Source organism: Urocitellus parryii, chromosome 1 (genome assembly GCF_045843805.1).
Source record: "Urocitellus parryii isolate mUroPar1 chromosome 1, mUroPar1.hap1, whole genome shotgun sequence".
In the NCBI taxonomy this organism is placed as follows: domain Eukaryota; kingdom Metazoa; phylum Chordata; class Mammalia; order Rodentia; family Sciuridae; genus Urocitellus; species Urocitellus parryii.
In genome coordinates, this window is record NC_135531.1 from 10,406,400 (window position 1) to 10,431,841 (window position 25,442).

A 25,442-nucleotide genomic window follows, 5' to 3' on the forward strand; every position below is an offset into this window, starting at 1 on the left:
GGAGGAAGGATAGCATCTTCAACAAATGGTGCTGGGAAAACTGGAAATCCATTTGCACCAAAATGAATCTGAATGCCTATCTCTCGCCGTGCACAAAAGTTAACTCAAAATGGATCAAGGAGCTTGATATTAAATCAGAGACACGGCATCTGATAGAAGAAAAAGTTGGTTATGATCTACACGCTGTGGGATCGGGCTCCAAATTCCTCAATAGGACACCCATAGCGCTAGAGTTAACAAATAGAATCAACAAATGGGACTTACTCAAACTAAAAAGTTTTTTCTCAGCAAAAGAAACAATAAGAGAGATAAACAGGGAGCCTACATCCTGGGAACAAATCTTTACTCCACACACTTCAGATAGAGCCCTAATAACCAGAATATACAAAGAACTCAAAAAATTAGACAATAAGATAACAAATAACCCAATCAATAAATGGGCCAAGGACCTGAACAGACACTTCTCAGAGGAGGACATACAATCAATCAACAAGTACATGAAAAAATGCTCACCATCGCTAGCAGTCAGAGAAATGCAAATCAAAACTACCCTAAGATACCATCTCACTCCAGTAAGACTGGCAGCCATTAGGAAGTCAAACAACAATAAGTGCTGGAGAGGATGCGGGGAAAAGGGCACTCTTGTTCATTGCTGGTGGGACTGCAAATTGGTGCAGCCAATTTGGAAAGCAGTATGGAGATTTCTCGGAAAGCTGGGAATGGAACCACCATTTGACCCAGCTATTCCCCTTCTCGGTCTATTCCCTAAAGCCCTAACAATAGCATGCTACAGGGACACTGCTACATCGATGTTCATAGCAGCTCAATTCAGGATAGCAAGACTGTGGAACCAGCCTAGATGCCCTTCAATAGATGAATGGATAAAAAAAATGTGGCATTTATACACTATGGAGTATTACTCTGCATTAAAAAATGACAAAATCATAGAATTTGGAGGGAAATGGATGGCATTAGAGCAGATTATGCTAAGTGAAGCTAGTCAATCTTTAAAAAACAAATACGAAATGACTCCTTTGATATAAGGGGTGTAAACAAGGACAGGGTAGGGACGAAGAGCTTGAGAAGAAGATTTACAGTAAACAGGGATGAGAGGTGGGAGGGAAAGGGAGTGAGAAGGGAAATTGCATGGAATTGGAAGGCAATCCTCAGGGTTATACAAAATGTCATATAAGAGGAAAGGAGGGGTAAGACAAGAGAATACAAATGGAAGAAATGATTTACAGTAGAAGGGGTAGAGAGAGAAAAGGGGAGGGGAGGGGAGGGGAGGGGAGGGGGGATAGTAGACAATAGGACAGACAGCAGAATACATCAGACACTAGAAAGGCAATATGTCAATCAATGGAAGGGTAACTGATGTGATACAGCAATTTGTATACAGGGTAAAAGCGGGAGTTCATAATCCACTTGAATCAAACCGTGTAATATGATGTATTAAGAACTATGTAATGTTATGAACGACCAATAAAAAAAAATAAAAAAATAAAAAATAAAAGTTTGTTTAAATATTTTAATGTACAATGTGAGGCTCAACCTGAATATTGAGAAAAAATGTTTTAATATTTAAAAAACCATTAGACAGATGTTCTCAACACCCTGTGTCTCAGTTTCCATTCAATTTTGAAATAGGTGAGTTAAATTGTTTCTGTCAATGAGAATTTATTTCATAAGTGGTCAGTTAACAGCACAGCTAAAAACTCATTTGACTGAGTTTTTAGCATCAGATTCAGCCCTTCTATGCAGATTTCTATGACAGGAAGCAAAGGCCTTAAAGTAGAGTCAGCAAAACCTCTTACTCCAGGGCTTGTGTGGTGGTTGTGATGCAGCAGTAGAAGCAAAATGTGTCTGACTCTTGAGAAAAGGGGAGGAAACCCTCCAGCACACCACCAGGAAGCAAAAAAAAAAAAAAAAAAAAAAAAATGCCCACAGTTGGTGAAGTAAAGAAGCACCAGTGCCTCTGGTGGAAGGGAATGGAAATCTCACAGGTCTGAATTCCTACCAGAAATGAAGCAGACATCATCTTCCATTAGGAGAATTATAGTAAACAGTCTTCTACACAAGAAAAAACAGAAACACAAGGCAGAATTTGGTTGTCATGCATCAAAGGGAACAAATTATACAAAGTTCCTAAACCCTAGAACCATAAGGGCAATATCCGTAATCCTAAAACTAGATTTTTAGAAATTGGAACCATCCTTGTCCCCACTATTTCTACTACTAAATAACAAGCAACAATATAGCACATCTAAGGAGGAACAAGAACAACTATAAAAAGTGTTCTCTGTTGATCAGGTGATTAGGAACTGTGGAAAGCAAAAGAGAGAGCAAGTGATGTGATAATACTGTTCTGTCACCCCAGAGAGAGTATGTCACCAAACTAAGCACAAGGTAACAAGAGTCCACCACTGGAGGAATTTTGATCTATAGTGTACTGAGGAAAAACAAGCCTAACCCAGTTAAACTACTGATGGTTTTCTTCTCTCCGAATACTAATTGCCTGCCAGAGACAATGTGGTATTTACTTTGGACTTTTTGACTTTACTGTTCTTTTACAAACATGGGGGGGGCAAGGGAACAGAGGTGGTGCCAAGCAATTATCATCAGAATTAGATTCCAGAATGACCCAGTATTGAAACTAACCCACAGAAACTCTAAGTTGTTTTTTTTAATAATAACTGTGATTAATTCACAAAAGGTAGGAAACAAGTATGAAGTATGGGAACATAAGGAAAGAGAAACAAATCATAAATTTAAAAATGCAAAAGAAACGCCAGTGGAAACATGATAAGCAAAACATAATATGAGAGAAACAGAATTTCAACACACTTATCAGAAGACAACACAGCTGAAAAAAGAAACAGCAAACTTAAAAATGGATCATGACACTTTATTCAAAATGAGAGTGCAATGAATATAATAGAGCATCCAAGAGCAGTGGAAAAATACTAAGAAGTCTATATTATAGAAAACTGGAATCTAAGAATGAGAGGAGATAATGGGGTAGAAGAAATATTTGCAAAGACAATGCAAATTATCAACATAAATCAAAAATAGAAGACAAATCAAAAAATATTAGAGTTCTACAAATTAAATGCTGATAATTTAAAAATCTAGAACAATTATAATTAAATCACTATCATAATGATTATTATTAAAGTGTTTTCATTACAAAACAAAGAGATAAAGATAAAATCATGGTAGCAGACAGAAAAAAGTAAGATGTAGAAAGATAAAGCAATATTACAGACTTGTCACTTGAAATTATGCAAGCTGAAAAACACTGGAGCCAAACTTAAGGGCTGAGAACAAAAGGGGAAAACCCTATTATTCAGAGTTCTATACCTTGTTGAAAAATTTTTTTAATAAAATTAATAACATTTTGTTCTCCAGGAAGCAAAAACCTAGTCATTTCCTTGGTAGCAGACAGTACAATGTGAAAATGATAAAGGAAATTCTACAGAAGACAGAGAATGATACCAGAAGTTATGAAATAATAATGTAATGATGAAATAATCAATGAAATAAACAGTAGAAATAGTAAGACTTGATATAAACAAATTATTTCTTAAACATTTGAATCATTTCAAAGATAACCTATTGACAAATAAAGTAGATGCTATTGTGTAGTTTATGACATACACAAAAGAAAAACATGAAATCAGAGCACAGAATATAAAACAAAAGCATATTATTGTAAGTTTATATATAAGAAGTACTACAATAAAAATAGATACTATCAACCTAGAAATAAAGAGCTATGATTAGTATGCCAATGATTTAGACAAAGCAACATTTTTTAAAAAAGCTAAATTAATCCAAAAGGATGGGAGAGGTTTGGATGAAAAAAAGAAATATATGTAAAAAACATCAAACAAAATCAATCAAAAGGATGATGGAACTCCAAATACAGATGGTTCCAATTTATGATGGTTTCCCTTAGGATTTTGTTTAATTTACAATGGTGCAAAAGTGATACACATTCAGTACAAACCATACTTCAAATTTGAAAGTTTGATCTTTTCCTGGGCTAGCAATATACAGCATGACACTCTCTTATAATGATTTTAACCACAGGAAGCTTCAGCTCCTGTCAGCCACACTCCCATGAGGGGAAACCACCAATTTCTAGTGCACTGTCTTTCCAATATTTTCTGAATACAGGCTACCAAATTCTAAGAAATACTCAAAACTGTATTGTGAAATGGGCTTTGGTCAACTGTAAGGAAATATATAAGTGTTCTCAGCATAGTTAGTCTTAGCTAAGCTATGTTATTTGGTAGGTTATGTATATTAAATATATTTTCAACCTACAATGGATTCATCAGGAAATAACCCCACAATACATCAAGAAACATCTATGTAATAATTACATGAAATAAACTAAATAAAAATACACATATATAAAAGGAAGAGATTATGATTATGTCAGTGTGTAACCTAGTGCTGTATATATCCTAAAAGAATAATTTAAAAAAACACAGTATAATAGAGTAAATCAGAACAAATAAACCTTAAATCATCATTAGCACACTGAATCCAGAAATATATACTAATTGAAGCTTAACCCAGAATGCAATAATTATTCAATATATAATCAAAAATGAAGAAATATAATTCTTTAAGGTAACAAAAAATTTAGAAATATGATTGCATGAATAAAGAAAAAAAATCTTGACCAATTTGAAAATCATAATAAGGAAATTATAGTAATAACTTTCAGAGAACTAGGAACAAAAGGGAAGGACCTCAATCTGCAAACCCAGATTTAGAAAAATTCAGCTCAAAGCACATTTGGTGGTGAAAACCTGAATTATGTGGACATACAGCAAGTATATGCAGTCTTACCTCTTACATTTAACAATGTACAGAAACTTTACACACATAACATAAAAGGAAGAAAATAAAGATACATTGTTTAGAAAGAAAACAGTAATTCATAGGCAATGGAATTATTTATGTATACATCCCCCAAAGAATCTCCAAAATTGGTACTAGAACTAGTATTTCCTTAGGAAGGTTGCAGGACACTAGTTGAGTACAGAAAACTGTAGCTTTAAAATACGTACGTGCAATGAATGACTGGAAATTGAACTAAAACAAGACCATTTATAGCACTAAACCATATGAAATATGTATAGATATTATTGCAATAAAGTGTAATAAAATATCTGTTAGACTTATGCAGGGAAATGATAAAACCATGATGTAAATAATTAAAGAAAAATGTGCATTCATTAGATCAGAAAGTTCAATACTATCTAGATGTCAGTTCTCTCCAAATTGCTGTTTTATATCCAATGCAGTCCTATTCAAAATTCCAACAAAGGTTTTCATAGAAAGGGAGAAACTGACATTGAATTTTGCATGATAAAAATGGAGATTTAGGCCAGTGCTTTTTAAAGATAGCATTGAATAGGGAGGACCAAGCAGGACAACTTACACTGCCTTATTCAAGTCCTATCACAAAGCTAAAGTAATCAAGACAGTATCTTCCTCACGTTGGACTAGATATGGGATAAGTGTATAGAGAGAGTTCAGAGATATGTCCACTCACATATGAAGGTCAACTGCTTTTTGACTACTGTACAAAATAACTCAGTGGAGACAAGAAAGTCTTGCCAACAGACAATGTCAGGATAACTAGACATTTTTAGAAATATGCACAAAGAAGCTTACATTATCAAAAAATTAAGTAAAAAGGATCAAAGATTTAATGTAAACCATGGACAAAAATTTCCAGAAGAAAATATAATAGCCATATATTTCAAATATATAATAAGAAATAAGAATTTTCAAACAAAATAATTTAATAATAGAACATTAAAATGAAACAGTTCTGCTCTTTGAAATATACTGTCAAAAAAATGAAAAATTAAGCCACAGACTAGAAGAGGGAAAGGAAAAAGAATCTCTTACTACTTTAAGAATGACTCAACAGTTGGCAAAGAATCTCAACAGGCACTTCCCCAAATAAAATACACAGACAGCAAACAGTACATAAAAAGTTGTTCAATATCAATAACCACTAGAAATGGAAAATAAAACCACCATGAAATACCACAACCCATCTACTGGGATGAATAAAATAAAAAATATAAGGAAACTACATAATACTGACAAGGATTTGGAGAAATTGGAACCCTTAGACATCAGTGCTAATATGGAAAAGTGCACAGAGATTTTGGAAGAGTTTCTGGTTTTAAAAAAGTTTAGCCTACACTTTTCATTTACCTGAGAAAAGAAAACATTTGATCTCTGGAGCAATTGTTTATAACTAATTCATTCATAATACCAAAAACCAGAAAAAAAAAAACTTGCTTAGCCATTCACTAGTTAATGGCTAAGCCAGTTGTGATACAGCCACACTATGAATACTACTTATTTTAATGCCTTATTGATGAATGATAAAACGTAGAGCATCAAATGCATTATGCTGAGTGAAAGAAGTCCAGCACTAAAGCCTATACACAGTATAATTCTACTTGTAAGGCATTCTGATAAAGGCAGAACACAGGGCCAGAATCCCATGGGGTTGCCCAGGTAGGGAGAGGGAAGGAATGATACATCTTTCAGGGAGGGGCAGAAGCTCTGTGGGCTGCAGGCTCTATTACATACCTCACTTTGGGCTGCACACAGCAGTATACATTTGGTTACATAGAAGCACACACTTGTCAGAACCCATTAACCTCCCAAAATGAAATTTATTGTATACACATTATACATCAAATCCTCGAGTCATCATGAAACAAACTTGAAGTTTTAAAAATGTTCGCCACTTGATGAAGTGACCAGGAAAGGCAATTGAGAAACAGAAAAGATGAAGTAGATGGCTCCATGAGGAGCTGGAGGTAGCTTGGGGTAAAAACCTAAGAAAAAGGGAGCATAGGAGGAATAAAATAAAAGCAAACATTCAGTGGGGAAAGAAAGATATTACTCTGAATAACTGAACCACAAAAATGTCTGCAAGAATATTAACACAGCCTCCTTAGTGAACCTATGCATGTAAAAATAAATGTTTTAGAAAATAAAATCATGACCTCTCTGCCTCTCTCCTTGTACCAATTAATCTTTAACACCTGTAACCAGTGGGTATTTTCAGATTTCTCCTATGCATTATCATTTTTCTTGGCTCAGTAATAGCAGAAGCCAAAACATGTAATTGTATAAATTTCTTACCACAAAGGAAAGGTAAGTGTGCAAAGATATGCGAGCAAGCTTGACTGAACTAGTCTGGTGTACACATATATGGAAGCATCATGTTGTGGACCCCCATAAATATGTACAACTTTGTCAATTTAAATACAGATGCAAAACAAGTAGATAAAGTGCTCTGACAGCCTGCAGTTACATATAATTCATGAGCACCTACATCCTACAGGTTCTGGGATGGACACAATTGTGAATGTAAACTTATAGTGCATCAGAGACCAAATAATAAATTCTGACTGTCATACAAAACAAACTAGAACGACAAATACAGGTAGCTGCGTTTTCTAATCTAATTCAAAGGTCTTTCAAATTGACACACTTTCAGGGTGAGAACCCTGTAGAGAACACAGGCCCAGACAACACCTTAAGGTCAAAGGATGAGGAAAGTAAGAAAACAAACCAGTAGAGAGAGCTTGCCCTGTGCTATGCTCAGCACTCACCCAGGCCAGGGAGGAACCTCACTGAATCCCCAGCCTTCTGCTGCCCCGTGACACAACCATAGTCACAAAAATACACAGAGTAGGTACTATACATTATAAAGGACGATGTAGTAATGGTAATTGATGATATGAACAAAGATACCAATACAGCAAGACAAATTAATTTATATTTTAAAATCAATTGTTTTCCAAATAATGGATATAATTTGATGTATAATATATATAAACATATACTTTATACAGTATAATAAATATAACTTGATAATATATAATTTTGACAAATATAATTTGTTCTCATTTAGTCCCCAGTACTTTCCTTTTCCCTGCCCTCCTCCCTCTCTCTGTTCCCTTCCCTCCACTGGAAGACTTTTTAATACATTATTATAAAGAATGTAGAAAACACTGAAGAGAGTGCTAACACAATTACAGCCTCCCTGGATCTAAGGGAAAACAACTGAGGAATGTGGTCAATAGGCTTAACTAGCGGAATTTGAGAATGAGAGAACTACCTGTCACTCTTTGATGGGGACTACCAAGCTAATTGGAATGCAGTAGAGAAATGAGCACAGACTCTCCGCCTCCTCCTGGCTCCAGATCATGACAGTATGATTGATTCTGCAAATCCTGTTCCATTTTCATTTTTAAAATTGGATAATAGCACTAAAGAGAACCAACTTAACAACAACAACAAAAGCAAACAATTCACCTACAATTTATATTTACACTAAGCAGAAATTTATGTCAAGCCAAGAAATGACATACTCATAAAGAAATTGTCTGTATTTGAAAGTAGAGATCTATTGCTCTATTATTATGATTTGTATTTGAAAGTAGAGATCTATTAGCTCTATCATTATGATATTAAAATATTGTTCTATTATTATTAGAACAATAATCCTAAGGTTCTAAATTTTAGGAAAAATACTAAATTTAAAGTCTTAGGATAGATTAGATTTTGAAGCAAACTATTTCATTGCTATACTATATTTAGTTATACCAAGGATACATATATAGGCAATGGAAATTCTTGGGACAAAACAATCATGAGAGAGTGAACAAAATATCTATGCTGTCTCTGCTCCTTATTTCAAGGGAATTGGAAGAAATGAATTCAAGAGGGAAATGTCCATCATCTCCAGTGGTCCAATTCTAAGGCCCATATCTCCAAGCAGGGAAGCTCTGGGGAAGGTGAGAAGCAGCAGTTAGTGGAATTGGTATAAAGCTCAATAATAAGCATAGGAAATGCAAGAGTCTTCTTTCACAGAATAATTGGGAAACCAGCAGTGGATCTAATACTTGTTCACTTGGTTTTTCATTTTGGTTAATCCACTTCCATTCTCAGGGTGCCAATTTAACTAGGACTAAAGTAAAACTAAGAGAGCACACATCTCTACATTTTCTTCCTGACGAAAAATACTATGATAACTGTATTTCAATATTTATTAGCCATCTACTTTAAAGGACATGAAAATGGCTGGCAAGAAAAGGAAGAAAAAAAGCCTTTGAATCAAGAGACCTGCGATGGCAATGAAATAATAAGTATTTGGGATGATGGAAAACCTAAGTATGCTGAGTTGACCATATTCAACGTGTAAACGCACCAAACATCACACCATATCCCATAATGATATATGATTATGATCCATCAAAAAATAAATGTAAAACCCTGGGATCAGACCCTCACTTCACATTTTACCACCCACGTGGCTTTACAATGTCACTGGAAGAATATGAAGTTTGTCTTACTAAACACTAAAGGAATGTTTGAAAAGTACATGTGATAATGCAAGTTAAAACGCTTTGTGAATTGTAAATACGCAATAGTACCTTATTACCAGGGGTCAACATTTAAAACATAGGTGCGGCGAGTCCCCCTGAGCCCAGGGCAGGGAAGACCAGTCACTGTAAGAAGTGGCAATCTCGAATCCCAATTCTCAGTGGAAGTCTTCCACCACGGCACTTGCTGTTGCATCTTAAGGAAAGCGACCTGTTAAGTGGTTTTGGCTTTTCCAGGGTAAGTCTCTCCTGGCACCAGTCAGATCTTTCAGACAAGAAGACTGAAGTTCATTGTCTTTTCCCCTCAACTCAATGTTTTTCGTTTAGCTCAAAGACTCTTCAGCATACTCTAAAGAGTGAGACAATATGCACAATTTTTGTACAATAATGAACAAGAATGACAATTTGGGATCACTAACATCCACAAAGTAAGTTCGTAATTGGAAGTGTGAGTCATCTTTTGAGAAGAAATTAATTCTGAAGACAATCAAATGGATTTACTTTTGCTGTGACTGCATTTCCAGGCCCTCTGCTGTTCTGTGTACAATAGCCACTGCCCTTTAAGATGACAGGCTTCCCTGAGGCCAGTCGCACATGGGTCCATGACAACCAGCCTTGCACACAGCTTCTCCTTAATAACAGCAACATTCTGTGCACCTTCTCTCCTTTGTAGCCTTGTGATCCCTTCTCAGAGCACCTTCCATTGCCAGCACCCCAAGAAAGTCTGACCGATGCTAAGGGTGCTTCCTAACTCACCATTTGGCAGGCCTTCTCAGACATTGCAATAATCTGTAATTTCTATCCTTCCCTGAGTCTACATTTTCAGATTTCCCTAGTGATCTTTTTAAAGGTTTGCAATACACTTGGCACATTTATTTTACATTTTCTGACAGTTGTTCCAGAACTGTAGTTCTCAAACTTTGTTGGCTATCATAGTCACCTGGGTAATTTACTCAAAATAGAGGACCAGGCCTCTCTCTCCTAAGTGAGCCCAGCCTTTTCATGATTTATTAGCTCTGGAGGGTAAGGATTCTGGTACACATAAATACTTGAAAGTTCCTTCTGGGATTTGGGGTAACATGATTCAGCTGCCACAGGAAAATCCAGCTTTGAATGACTAAGAACTTAAGCTCTATATGTGAGAACTAAGGTCAAGCCTTGGCTCAGTTTTGCCTAACTCATGACCACTACCTGAAGCCTACCCTGATTTTTTTGTATATTCTGTTGTAGAATAGGAGGGTGCCAGTATTAAATACTATACTGCATACATTTGGGAGATACTTCTTCACATTGTAACATCTTTGATATTGGGACATGTCTTAAAATATATACCTTCTAGCTATTTGTCAGTATCTTTTATTTCATATTAGTAACCTAACATAAAGGTGCATCTTACAATCATATTGTCCTAAGTGTGAAAAATACAATAGAAAAGAAAGGAAGATAAGAAACTCCTGTAATTCAAAGTAAAAAGAGAAGCAGTAATCAAACAGTTCAAATGATAATATGAAATAAGGTGGTAGAGTGACAATACCAAATAATTAATTCAGTCTAGGATATATATAATTATATTAAAGGAGAATTGGTATCATGGTAATGTAATAAAACTGAAGAAACAGAAATATATTTCTTCCAATACTCAATTGGTCTGCTAGAGCCGTGAAAGGGTGGGCTTGGACCATATCCCAACTCTGAATGGTTTCTTGATTTGGGAGTCACAAAACCTAGGTTCAACATGAAAAGCATCAAAAACAGTGTTCCAACATTATCTGTTTTTGTGAAAAAAAAAACTACCCAGACCTAACGGCACAAAACAATGACAAGTTTTCTCTTATTGTATCTAACATTACTCAGGGTTACTAGGGCTCAGCTAAGTGAAGCTCACTTGGGAACCTGCATGTAGCTACAGTCAGAACCTAAGTGGCCAGGGTGGCAGAAAGCTCACATCTTGGATCCTAAACTGTAAGACACAAAGAGCTGGGGGTGGAGTATTCTGCACCCCTCTGCTGCCCCTCATAATCTCTGTGTGGTTTGTCCCTGAGTGTTTCCAGGCTGGCTTCAGGACAGTCACACTTTTTATACATAGGCTCAGAGCTCCAGAAAGAGAGACACAGAGACGCAGCAGCCTATGGGAATTGTGTAGCTCTTTGTGACCTGCCCCAGGCAGCCAAGAATCTTTTGCACCATATTGTTTGGTACTGAGGCATTAAGGTTAGTATAATATTTTTAAAAATATAATTAAATTCATGGATATATTTTTAAACTATGACAAAGAAGCATTGTAAATGTAAGTTGTCACTCTGTAAATATAAGTTATTCGCAACAAAATCTGATATTTTTGTTCTTGAATAGTTATGAAAGCTAAAGCAATATTTTTGATTAGTAGTAAAAAAAAATCATGTAAATACTCACTGAGGCAGAGAATACCAAACAAGCTAAAAGTACATGCGTGTGCACACACACACACACACACACACACATACACACACACAGATATATGACACATATCTTTCTTAGGCACAAATTAGATCAGTACAAAACCCCTCAACAAAGTTGCTTAAGATTCCCCAAATAACATTTCTTTATAAAACATTGTGTACTATCATATATTGAAGATGCTTTTTAGAATGTATTGTGAAAGGATATGTACCTCAAAATTCATTACCTCAGGTTTGTGGAAAATTTAAGCAGTACATCCAGAGAAATATGAAATTCAATGATCAGAATAATCAAGATGATGAGTATGCTCTGTATTTTTATATTTTACAAAGAAATAAACACTATAGGCAAAAGCTCCTTCTCTGTGATTTCAATTCTGCTTTTAAACTTTGGATTCAAATGCTACAAATGGATCTCACCAACATAATTCTGTATTACTTCATATTATTTAAGAATCAAGAGTGTGTGTGTGTGTACACAGAAATCCATGCTGCTCAGAGTAAAAACCCTCCAGGGTTAGCATTCTGTGGATTATTTTCAATGAAGTAGGCACAAGGGAAATTATAGGTTTAATAGGAGGTAACATTGGTAAATAATGTAGTTAACTTTAAAATAAGAAATAACTTAAATATGTCTTCTGTCCATGTTTGTACAGATGAATTAAGAAGTTCAACTTTTCAATGTGCATACCTATCCTACCAGGTAAGCTCTGACAAACTTTAAAAATAATTTTCTAACAGACTAATTAGTAGCACAAACTATCTAATTTAAAACCAGTTCATTGATAGAGCACTAATCTCTAGGGTATATAAAGAACTCAGAAAGCTAAGCCCCCCCAAAAAACAAATAACCCAATCAATAAATGGCCATGGACCTGAACAGACACTTCTCAGAAGATGATATACAATCAATCAACAAATATATGAAAAAATGTTCATCATCTCTAGCAATTAGAGAAATGCAAATCAAAACTACTCTAAAATTTCATCTCACTCCTGTCAGAATGGCAGCTATTATAAAGACAAACAACAATAAGTGTTGGTGAGGATGTGGGGACAAAGGTACACTCATACACTGCTGGTGGGACTGCAATTGGTGCAGCCAATATGGAAAGCAGTATGGAGATTCCTTGGAAAACTGGGAATGGAACCACCATTTGACCTGACTATCCCTCTCCTCGGTCTATACTCAAAAGACTTAAAAACATTATACTACAGGGACACAGCCACACCAATGTTTATAGTAGCACAATTCACAATAGCTAAACTGTGGAACTAACCTAGAGACCCTTCGATAGATGAATGGATTTTAAAAATGTGGCATATATACACAATGGAATATTACTCAGCAATAAAAGCATAAAATTATGGCATATGCAGGTAAATGGATGGCTTTGGAGAAGATGATACTAAGTGAAGTTAGCCAATCCCCAAAAAATAAATGCTGAATGTTTTCTCTGATATAAGGAGGCTTATTCATAGTGGGGTACAGAGGGGGATCATGGGAGCAATAGATGAACTCTAGATAGGGCAGAGGGGTGGGAGGGGAAGAGAGGGGGCATGGGGTTAGAAATGATGGTGGAATGTGATGGGCATTATTTTCCAAACTACAGGTATGAAGACATGAATTGGTATGAATATACATTGTATACAACCAGAGATATGAAAAATTGTGCTGTATATATGTAATAACAATTGTATGCATTCTTGTCATATATAAATTTAAAATTAATTTTAAAAATTATAAAATTAAATAAATAAACCTGGTTCATGTTATTTGTATTAATATAACAAACTTCACTTCCAATGCCATCCTGAATGCCAGGAATACATTATTTCAATTAACTCACAAACCAATAAAACCAATAATATTCTCTCTAATTTATCCATCAGACACCCACTGTACCAATTGCCCAACTTTTCATTAATGCTACAGGAATCATTTCAATTTACAAAAATTAATGAATGTGCAAAATAACTTCCCAGGGTGCAGTGGTCACCCTCTCCTTCCCTCTAGTCCACTTTAGTCACCTTTTTATTTCATGACAGTCCCTTATCCACTTTCAGCACCGCCACCAGCCGTGAAAGTTTCTCAAGACTGGCATCATCTCAAAAATCGAAAGCGAATGAAACAACTCCCCTCAGCCCCATAACTCATTAAAAAATCATCTCCATTTGTAACATGGAAGCCTGTATTTAAGTCAGTACAAATATTTTCTAACCCTACGGGTTGTGCCAGGTATCAGGATAAAATGGTTAAAATGACAAAGTTACGGAGTCTGCGTCTAGAGGATGGAGCAGAGCACAAGTGACAAAGTTCTTGGGTCCTGATAAGAAAGCAACAAAGCAGAGCCAGGGGCTGGAGAGAGGACACTGCCTGGGAGGGACCTGCAGCGTGGACTTTCCAGCAGCAGTGACATTATCACTTGCCTAGAAAGTGGCTGGCTGTCACTGGAACCACATAACTGCTTTTATCCAACTTTCCTCATGTGTGAAGTCAGGGCTGGACTAGAATGGCCTGGTACGGACCTTCAGGCTTGGAGTTGTAGACCTCTGGGACCTCTCATTCACAAGAACCTGACCATCATCAGCCTCCTCAGGTGGCTCTTCAAGTACTCACTCCCTGGTACCAGTGGAGCCAAGAGAATCTGTCAATCACATTCCCCTGTGAATATCACCTCCTCCCCCACCCCAGAGGCAAATGTACGCTCTTCTTTTTAATCTGATAGCGTTCTAGGAAATATTTCAATCTGAGAGACACAGTGTTTCTGAGTATCACCAAGGAATTTGTCAGGATTCCACACTAGCTGTTCTTGATCTCTTGATGTTCAGAGACTGGTTTAATCTCTACAATTATTTACTACACCAATATTTGCAACCTGAAAAATACCAGTGGGTCTCTTGTAATACAAAAATCTTGACCATTATTTTCACATAAAGAATGATATTGACTAAACTGTGATAAGATATAGGAATTACTTAAAAGAAGGAGGTGATTCTAAGCACAATGATGTAAGCAGGTACAACGGTAGAGGCTATAAACCCAGCTACGTAGAAGGCTGAGGCAGGAGGATTGCAAGTTCAAGGCCAGCCTGGGCAATTTAGCAAGACCCTGTCTCAAATTATAAAAAGGGCTAGGGATGTAGTTCAGTGGCAGAGAACCCCTGGGTTCCATCCCTAGTACCAAAAAAAAATAATAAAACAAAAGAAAGAAATGATAAGAAGTACATAAACATACTGATTTAAGAACTAAGGCCCACATTAACCACTTACAGCTTGGTTGGCTGAATCTAGTAAAATGTATCAGTGACAAATGCACAATTTTACACTGGGGTTTAGAACACCAAATGTACACCAACAGCATGGAAAGCCAAAGCTATGTAGCAATATGTTTGGAGAAAAAATCTCAGAAATTCTATCTATATAAGGGTAAGCTGGAATAACCCATAATAAGAGGTTCCCCAAAACAGGTACCATAGGCTCCTGCTACCCTAGGTGTGGTCCCTGACCAGTTATATGGATATCAGCTAGTAATGTGCTAGAAATGCAGAATCTTGGAGTCCACCCCAGGCCTCCAGCATCAGACTCCACCTATTACAAAGATACCCAGTGACTTAGTACACCACTATTCTAGGCTATTACTCAGATCAGATCAAGTGAAGCTCTAGTCTATACTAAAGAGGCCACACAGTCAACACACATCCATATGCTGTAAGTCCATTAGACCAATGCACAAACTCAAATCTCTAAACCTACCAAGCATATTTCAAAGACTGTGGATCTTTGGTTTAGAATGTATTATCCAATATGGTAACTACTAGCCAAATGTGGGTATTTAGCAAATTCAGGTGGGCTATAAGCATGAAACACACTGCAGACTATGAACCAATAGTTTAAAAAATGGATGTAAAAAGTACTTCTTTAATAATTTTATATTTAACGTATTGAAATAACATGTTGAATGTGTTTTCTTAACTCAAATGTATTATTAAAATTGATTTGTATTTTCATTGGTAATGTGGATACTAGAAAAGCTTAAATTACCTCTGGTGTGCACATTTTATTTCTGTGGACAGTGCTGTTTGACAGATAATTGGGGACCTGTATGGCAGCTCTTTTCATGTAGAACATTGTTGTTTGGGACAAGTATTAACCTGAATCAGTTCAGAAACAAGGATGAAAACTAGGCCTAAATATTGTATTATGGGTCGAGAAGAGCAATCTATCTTTTCCCCCAAAATACCCAGCATGAAATATAATCACTCCCAAGGATTCACCATCAAATCTAACACTCTGAATCTTGCACTTCTTGTCTTATTATAAAAACAAACAAAAACATATAACAATGAACATAAAACAAGAAAAACCTATTATTAAAAAGCATTATCTCATGAGCAGTTCCCAATTCATGGTCTTTTCCTCTGTAGAAAAAATATAGTGCACTTTATTTTCTCTTTAGAGAATGGCGATTTGGTGTGCAGGTAGGCAATGATGACATCAGAGGAAATGACACCCATGCTTGCAGAGAGATGAAGGGACCTTCTCCTGAAGATGCTCCTTTTGCTAAACTTTCCTCATGGAGGACTTCCAGATTGCCTCTTTCAACAAATATCAGATTTTTCCAGATTATGCACCTCCCCAGCCAGGCTGCTCCAGTACTATAGGAGGGGAAAATAAATAAACGAACCCCTCTCAGTCCACAAACCTGATCTCAACGAAATATCAAGTCCTGAGAGTTTAATGAGGAAAATCTAACTCATCACTGTGATGCTGATTCCCAAGTACACTACCTTACCTTTATTACAAGGGAAAGCCCCAATATCTTGGCTCATCTTTCATCCATTCTAGATGATTCACTTTCTAGATACACATTAGAAATGCTGAATGATTTCATGATCCCGAGAGGGTCACTCTTTGGCCCTCTCTGCATCAATAAAATCTTAAAGAATTAAAGTTTTTTTCAAAGGTATTTGGATTCATTTTATTTAACATAACAAAGTTTTAAAAGAAAAGTAAAATAATATATCATTTTTTGTGGCATAGAAAATTTAAGGGTAGATTATGTCATTGCTTTTGGTTTGTCTGTAATCCTACATTTTATTTGATGTTTGCTTATTTATTTTATTAAATATATATAGATAGATAGATAGATAGATAGATAGATATTAACTTTATATATTAATGGGATTAGGTGTATCTTCTCTACACATGCATATAGTATGTATCAATCACAACCATCCACCCTTTTTCCACTCATGCTCCCCCACCCCGTCACCTTCCAAGTACCTACTAATCACTATTCTATCTTCAGGCTGACTTTGCTTGTTAATTTTCACATATAAGAGAGAACAAGCAACACTTGCAGTTTGATCTGCCTCTAAACTAGGAAATACGAGTAGGCTGAAGTGGTTCAAATGCTGCCGTCTTTAAGATAATGATTGAGATTCAACCGAAGTCAGCTTGAATCCCAGTTCCCATCATGCTCAATCTGCTTTTGAGATTTTAGTTTGCTCATCACTTAGTAAGGGCACTGGCTGGCTCTAACTTTCCACATTCCAGATTGCCATACAAATGGAAGAAGGGAAGTACTTCATGTTTAACCAAATAAAGCCCAAATCTGCCCAAATTAAAGGTATATTATATTTAAAAATGAATATCCTTATAGAAATTGTAAAACCTATTTCTGAGAAGGTTGTATAATAGCTCCCCAAAGACTTTTTAAAATTTATAAAGCCATTTATCTTGTATACATTATGAATGCCCCTAAGTAACAAATGGATAGATTTATACACACACACACACACACACACACACACACACACACGCCATTCCTTGTCAGATTTTGAAGTCTAATAATGCAACTCCTGAAGCAAAATTAGGATTTGCATTTGTAGATTTCCATTAAAATGAAAGCACTCTCTAGCCATAATTATTTCACTCATTCTGCAAATTGGAAAATCTGTTATAATGTAAAGTGGCATAGCCCAGAACTTCTGTATCACTTTGTATTTAATGGTAGAATTAATGAATTCATGGAGCACCTGTTGTTTACTTTAATCTGAACCATTTTATATATGCCAAGTATATTCTGTTGCCAGATTTTCAATGAATTGGCCATTTTTTAAAAACTCAATAACTAGCTTCTTTTTAAAATAAATCACAATACTTACCTGGGGAGCTACCTTTTTACTGGTAAGCTTCCTATACAGTAAATCATGTCTGTCTTTAAACAAATTTTCTAGGAAGGAAACTTGAATTTGCATCTCAGGAGGTTGGCTGTAAGTAAAGGCCGGAAGGTGAAGATCAGGGAGTTCTGTTACTGACTCCAGGTGGTAGGGAGCTATCACCTTCAACAACAGGAGCCTAAGGGTGCCTCCAACTGGGTGCACCCAACTGGGGTGATCTCCTCTGATAAAGCAAAGGTCCTGACTCTCAGGCTGTCCAGCCAGCTATGGACAAGGAAGCCACAGCTGCGTTAGGACACCAGTGTCCCAGTGGGAAGCATCTCCTGCCACCAGCTTTTGGAACAGAATAGCCGAGACGTTACTGCCACCAGCTTTTGGAACAGAATAGCCGAGACGTTAGTGTCTTGCTTTTGTAAGAAACTAATGTGACATCAGCTGTTTAAAGTAAGAGATTTAACATGCCCCTTTTTTAAAAAAAAAAAATTGCTGTATTGTTTATTCCTAGCACAGTAATTAGTCCATAGTTAGTACATATTTTTAAAATAAAAACAAATCTCATCCACTCCATGGTGGCTGTGATAAATGGCATTATGTCCCCCTAAAATTCCCATACTGATGTCCTGACCTACGGGACCACGGAATGCACCTTAGTTGGAAACAGCATCACTCCTGGGATGAAGCGGAGAATGGGTCCCTCATCAGGTATGCCTGCTGGATATACGGAAAGCGATACCATGGGGAGATGCAGGCAGGGCTCCAGACGATGCCACAGAAGCCAAGAGACACCAAAGAGTGCCAGCAACTGCCCAGACTCTGCGGAAGCAGAGGCCCTCCCAGTCCCCAGGGACACCTTGGTCTAGGACTCCTGTCTCCAGAACCGTGGGTAATACATATCTGTGACTTAAGCTCTCCACTCTGTGGGAGTTGGTCACCAAACCCTAGCAAATTAACAGTGATTAAGACAATCTATGGCTTGATAGAAACAAATAACAGAAAGCTTAAATCTAAAGGAAAGCTAAGAAAAGGTTTTCAGGCTATGTGTCTCACTATCCTTAATGTTCAGATCCCTAATTCATCATGCCTGGTTAACATGAGAGGAGCATGATTAAGTCAACTAATTAAATCAGCCTTTAAAATAGAAGCCCCTGAGGAAAGAAACTTTGATTTGTACGCTGACACACCCCCCAAAAAACTTAAATGCAGGCCAACACAGTATGGCCATAAGTCATGATAAATCTGTTGAACGAATGAATGGTTAACACAGAGAAGCATAATTCAACACACAGGAGCAATTTGTAAGCCTGCTTCCTGAAATATTAAAAACAAAAAATTCAAACCAGAAATAGGCATGAAAGCCATTGTTTCTTCACCATTTCTTCTTTAAGAGTTTTGTAAGGTTTTATTTTATTTTATTTTTTTCTTAATCAAGCACAAGTCAGTCACTAAAAAGAAATCCTAGTGGAAAAATTAGAAATATGCCATATGTTGTCAGCTCGAGAAAGTACGCATGCAAGGGTATTTTCAACACTTAAAAGAACTATTCATCAATTTTCGTGCCTCCTGCTGTACAGATGGCAAAGTTGCTGTGTTTCTGAGGGTGATGAGAAATAAACAATGTGGAAGTCGATGCTGGAATTCATAAATAAGTGTCATTTTGAAAACTTTCATATATAAATGCCTTCCTTCACAAGTGACTTGTGGCTGGCACTGTCAAGTGGCACATATAAAATCTTTCAGTAATAATAGTAATTATGTTAAAAAACAGTCATCATGTAGAACTCTATTTTTAAAAGTCATTTAAAAAATGATTATCTTTAATATATCTCGACACCAACAAGAATCTAGGATTCCTAGAGTACTGCCAAGTTTTCTACATTTCTGTATGTAATTTTCATAGATTCCATTCAACCTAAGGTAAAATTTTGCCCTGGACTCTTTTAATTTCTTTTAGTCATCAATGAATACTAAAATATTCATCAAATTGCTTTCTTATGTCCAAACAGGGCTAGGTTCTGTGAGAGAAAAAATATGATACAGTCTTAAAAAAAAAGCATGTCTTTCCAGGAAAACCAAAAGGACAAAATCAATTTGGAATTGTGTCTATTATAGTTATCCAAGTATGGAAAGGCACAGAATCAGCCATACAGTCCTCGAGTTCAGAGTAACTACCTCTTAGAGCATGCTGAAGATGAAATTAAGAAGAAAGCAGAATTAAGACATGAAAAAAGAAAAATGAGTCATGATCGGTAAAGCGTGGACCAACTAAAACCTTGGGAATGAGGGGCAGTGATTCCATATTTCCCTTTCAGTGGCTTTATGCTGGTTCGCTAAGGGAGAGCCAAGTAATCAGAAAACTGCCCCCCGCTGTGAGTGCGATGCCTCAAAACAGACCTTATGGTCCTGGGTGTAGGGTTTAGGCAATGAAGATTCTCTGCCTTTGATTATAAAAGGAAGCATTCTCTATTTGCAAAGCAACTATTAAACTCCTTGTATGTGCCTCATACCTGAGGCTGGAGGATACTTCTCAGAGTACACCATGGGCATGGTGGATGCTTCTCCCAAGGAACAGGCAATCTTGTGTCCAGACTGACACACTGAGAAACCGGCAAAATAAGGAAATGAATTTATGATTACAGGGATATTTCAGTCCATGGCCAGCAACTCCGAAGGGCTAAATCAGAATCATGAGCCCTCCAGGAATGAGCCTGATCTAGTCCAAGGGTCACATCTCTTTTCCTCCAGGTGCCTAGATGCAAGACATAAACTTTAACATATACAGAGGTGCTGAGGGGAAGTGACATAGGGACAAAGATGAGCTGAGGGGCTACTGTGCTCTGCATCCAAAGGCACATGGACACTGTTATGGAAGGACCCTTGACTCCACTTCACCAAAACTCCAAAGAAATGAGAAGTTGAAAAAGTAGGTTTATACTTTGTGCCAATGTAAAACCAATGAACATATTTTGTCTTGTAAAGACAAATATATTCCCAAGAGATTAAACTCTAAGATAATAGATTAGCAATAAAATAGCTGCTAATAATCAACTTCTCGTTTATGCAGAGAGCACGGACTCATCTGCATTATTTATACCGAATAAACAACCCCACGTCCTTGGTGAACAGTAGCGCTAATCCTACTCAGCATCTTTAATAAATTATTAAAATGGCAGAACACATTGCATAGAAGAATAAGAAACAAGGAGAACCTTACTAATGCAGAACATATTTTTTTTTCTAAAAAAATCATGAGACTTTTTCTCTTTCTTGTTTTCAAATCCATTAAGACAGAGAGTAGTAATGAAGAAGATGATACCCAGAGGGCCAGCCCAAGAGCTCAGTCCTTCAGTCACACATTTGCATCTGGTTAACAAAAAGACAGAAGTTCGATGTGAGGTCCATGGTGCATTATCTGATAAAGGTTTCCTTACTCTTCAGGATAGCACTTACTTAAGATGTAAATAAACACCTGCGGTGTCCACATTTGCTGGGGTAGGTAGTTTTATGTGTCAGCTTGGCTGGACACCATGCCTCATCATGCAGCATGAGCCTGGAAGGTACTGTGAAGGTGTCTGTGAATTTGATGGATAACTTACAATCAGCTAACCGAGCAAAGCAGGTTATGCTCCATAATACAATATCCTCAATCAATCAGTTGAAGATTGCAAGAGAAAAGGAGAATTCCCAAAATAATTCTGCCTGAAGACTACCATATAAGCTCCCTGCTTGCATTCCCAAGCTACAGGACGGCCCTGCAGTCTCAACACTTCAGACTGCAAGGATAGCTCCTACTTGAATTTCCAATCTAACTTCCTGCCCTATAGATTTTGGACTTGCCAGTCTTCATAATTGTGTTAGCCAGTTTCTTCAAATATTTGAATATTTCAATATTCATTCTCTCTGAATATATATATATATAAAATACATATAATATATATATGTAGTATATGTGTGTATATACTATGTAATTTATATATACTATGTGATTTATGCGTGTATATGTGTGGGTATATATCAATTACATATATTATTAATGTATGCAAACATGTTATTATTACATATATATATATATTACTTATTTGTGTGTACATGTGTGTTCTGTTTCCCTGGAGTGAATAGCTCTTATTAGAATATTTAAATGCCACCAAAAGGATCTTGATGTAACCCTACCTTTCAGGACAAGAAACATCTTATTCTGCATGTGGAAAGAAATGGAGAAAGATGGTCCCAGGTCTGTTTGCTTGGCTCTGGTTATTTCTTAGAGGAATTTTCCAATTTCTCTCAGGGGCCTGATGGTAACCGACTTCACTCATCCCCAGGCAACCAGGAATAGTTGGCATCATGCTGCTTTGTTAGACACGGGGCCCATTTGGTAATCCCACTTGTGAAGTTATTAAATCAGGCACACCCGGAACTGCTCACCACAGCGCTGTGTTCTGCTTGTGGTACGGAATCAGCTTGGTGCTGTTCACCTTCCCCGGAGTCTGCTTGGCCCGGGTGCTTGTGCCAAGTCTTCTCTTTGGCAATGTGTGATTCCATTTGTGACTTTGGTAAACACAATATGTTTCATAAGATGCTGATGGTAAAAGAAATCTCAAAAACAAAGTCTTAATGTTTAAACCCTGGCCAGAACAAGGGACTTATCATTTAATCAGCAGTGGATGATTTGGTTACAACACACACAGGGCTCCTGAGTGCATTCCACGCTTTTCCAGAGAGAGTGAGTAGAAGATTTAGAGTACAACTCCCAGTCTGTGCCTCAAGTCAGCCAGGATCAACCATCCTTTCCCTCTCCATCACCGTCTCTTCTCCCTCCAGACATTTAGAACTAGCATGTCCCTCTCATACATCCCCTGCATAACTGAACCCAATGGCAACCCCTGTTTATACCACTCCGGCTTCTTTAAAGGTCATTTGTTAACTTCACATCTTTCAGTGCCCACCATGGGCCATGGTCCTGAATTCAGCTCCCAGAATGCCACCAAACTGTCACCTAGCACACTTCTAATTGCTCATAGTAAAGTCATTTGTTACAATCAAGGTGATTACAAAAAGCCCCCAAGAGATTTTTGAAAAGTCCATTCTTAAAGTTACAAGAAGTAATAACAGAATCTTTGTTTAATTAGTGATTGGCAAACTTGATTGCACTATTCTACACCACCATTTTCCTATCGTGTCCCTAAGTGACAGACTAGTGGCAGTAAAAAATAAATAAAAAGATTGATAGAACACAGAGGGTGATACTGTGAGAAGCCGTATTTGAGTAAAACCAGGGCACTTCTCCAGGCAGAGGATGATGCAAAGGAAATTGTGGCTGTGACAATTTTGCTGGTCACGAAATCCAGTCCCTGAGGGTGATCCAAAGAACATCAAGTTCAAAGATACACATCCAGTGAAAAGACACCATTCGCTTAAATTTTAAAAACTGAAACTTTCTGCTCACTTGGAATCATCCTGACTTGCGGTATGCATCTGAAGCATCAGCAAGCGAAAGAAAGAAATGTCATGAGGAACAACTGCTTGTTCACAGCAGACTCAATTTTTGCTCCAAAGGAGAAGAGGCAGCTGGAAATGAATTAAAGGACGGTTATGATAATGGGCTTTGCCTAAATCTGTGACAGGTAACCATCCCACATGGTTTCTGAGAAACACTTTTTAAAATTTTCCTGTAAGTTTTTTATTTGTTCTAATTAGTTATACGTGATGGTAGAATGAATTTTGACACACTATACACAAATGGAGCACAACTTCTCATTCCTCTGGCCACTGGTAGAGTAATCATACATGTATATCAGGTGATAATGTCTGCCTGATTCCACCTTCCTTCCCATTCCCACAGCCCCTCCCCTCCCCTCACTCCCCTCAGCACAATCCAAAGTTCCTTCATTCTCCACCAGCCCCCCGCCTCACTGTGGATCATCATCTGCTTCATAAGAGGAAAACATTCGGCCTTTGGTTTCTAGGGATTGGCTTATTTTATTAGCATGATATAGAGAAATGTAAATCAAAACTTCTCTAAGATCTCATCTCACTCCAGTCAGAATGGCAATTATCAAGGATATAAGAGATAATAATTGTTAGAAAGGATGTGGGGGGAAAGGCACACTCATACATTGCTGGTGTGACTGCAAATTGGTGCAACCACTATGGAAAGCAGTATGGAGATTCCTCAGAAAACTGGGAATGAAACCACTATTTGACCCAGCTATCCCATTCCTTGGTTTATACCCAAAGGACCTAAAATCAGCATGCTACAGTGATGCAGCCACATCAGTGTTTATAGCAGCTCAATTCACAATAGCTGAACTATGGAACCAACCTAGTGACCTTTTACAGATGAGTGGATAAAGAAAATGTGGTATATATACACAATGGAATATCACTCAGCCTTAAAGAAGAATTCAATTTGGCATTTGCAGGTACATGGATAGAACTAGAGAATATCATGCTAAGTGAAAAGTATTTCCTTCCACTGCCTTTTTCTTGTGTTTCTCTGTCTTGCTTTTTCATTGTTTTATCCCCTCTCTCTCTTTTTGAACATCCCCCTAAGAAGAGAATCATTTCCAAATCCACAGAACTTAAAGTCTCTCAAAATTGGAAAATGAATAAATTTCTGCAAAGATAGCACTTTCTCCCCAACTTAACCCTGAGCCCCCTGTTCTATGAGAAACTCCAATTCATTTTTAATCCCTTTGATCCACCAAAACTACTTTTGCCAGTGTCCCCAAGATCTATCCTCTTGATAACCCTGCAGTCAGTTCCCAAGTCTTCCCTACTCTATCTCCTTGGGGGTTCAGCCAGCTCAGTCTTATGGTGGGTCTCCTGGTAGCCTGCATGAACACTAATCCACCAGTTTTCCTTCTTCTTCACTGGCCACTCCTCCCTCTTGCCTTGTTTCCCCCTCTGTGACATCCCAACCACACCTGCACTAGGACTCAGAATTCCTGCAACCTTCTCTACCAAAGTGATTCACTTCCTTGGGGACCTCATGCAGGTTGCTGGCTTAAATATCATGCATATAAAGATGAGGCTTAAGTCACTGTCCCCAGCTGAACCCGGCTCCCATATCCAGCCGCCTACTCCACACTGCTTTGGCTGCCTGGCAAGACTTTTGAACTTAAAACTGACCTGTTAAGCTGATCCATCTCTCAACCCTCCTCCTCATCTTCTCCTTCTCACCTGGTGCTAATTCCACCTCCCCGCATCGCTCAGGAGAAGAGTCTTAGGAATCATTCGGAACTCTACCTTTTCTCTCCCAGTCCCAGCCCAACCATCGGCTGATTCAGTCCATTCTACTTCAGATACACCCAGCCCTGTGTCTGACAGCACCTCACCACCTCCCTCCCTGGTCCGAGTGGCCACCATCAAGTCACTCACTT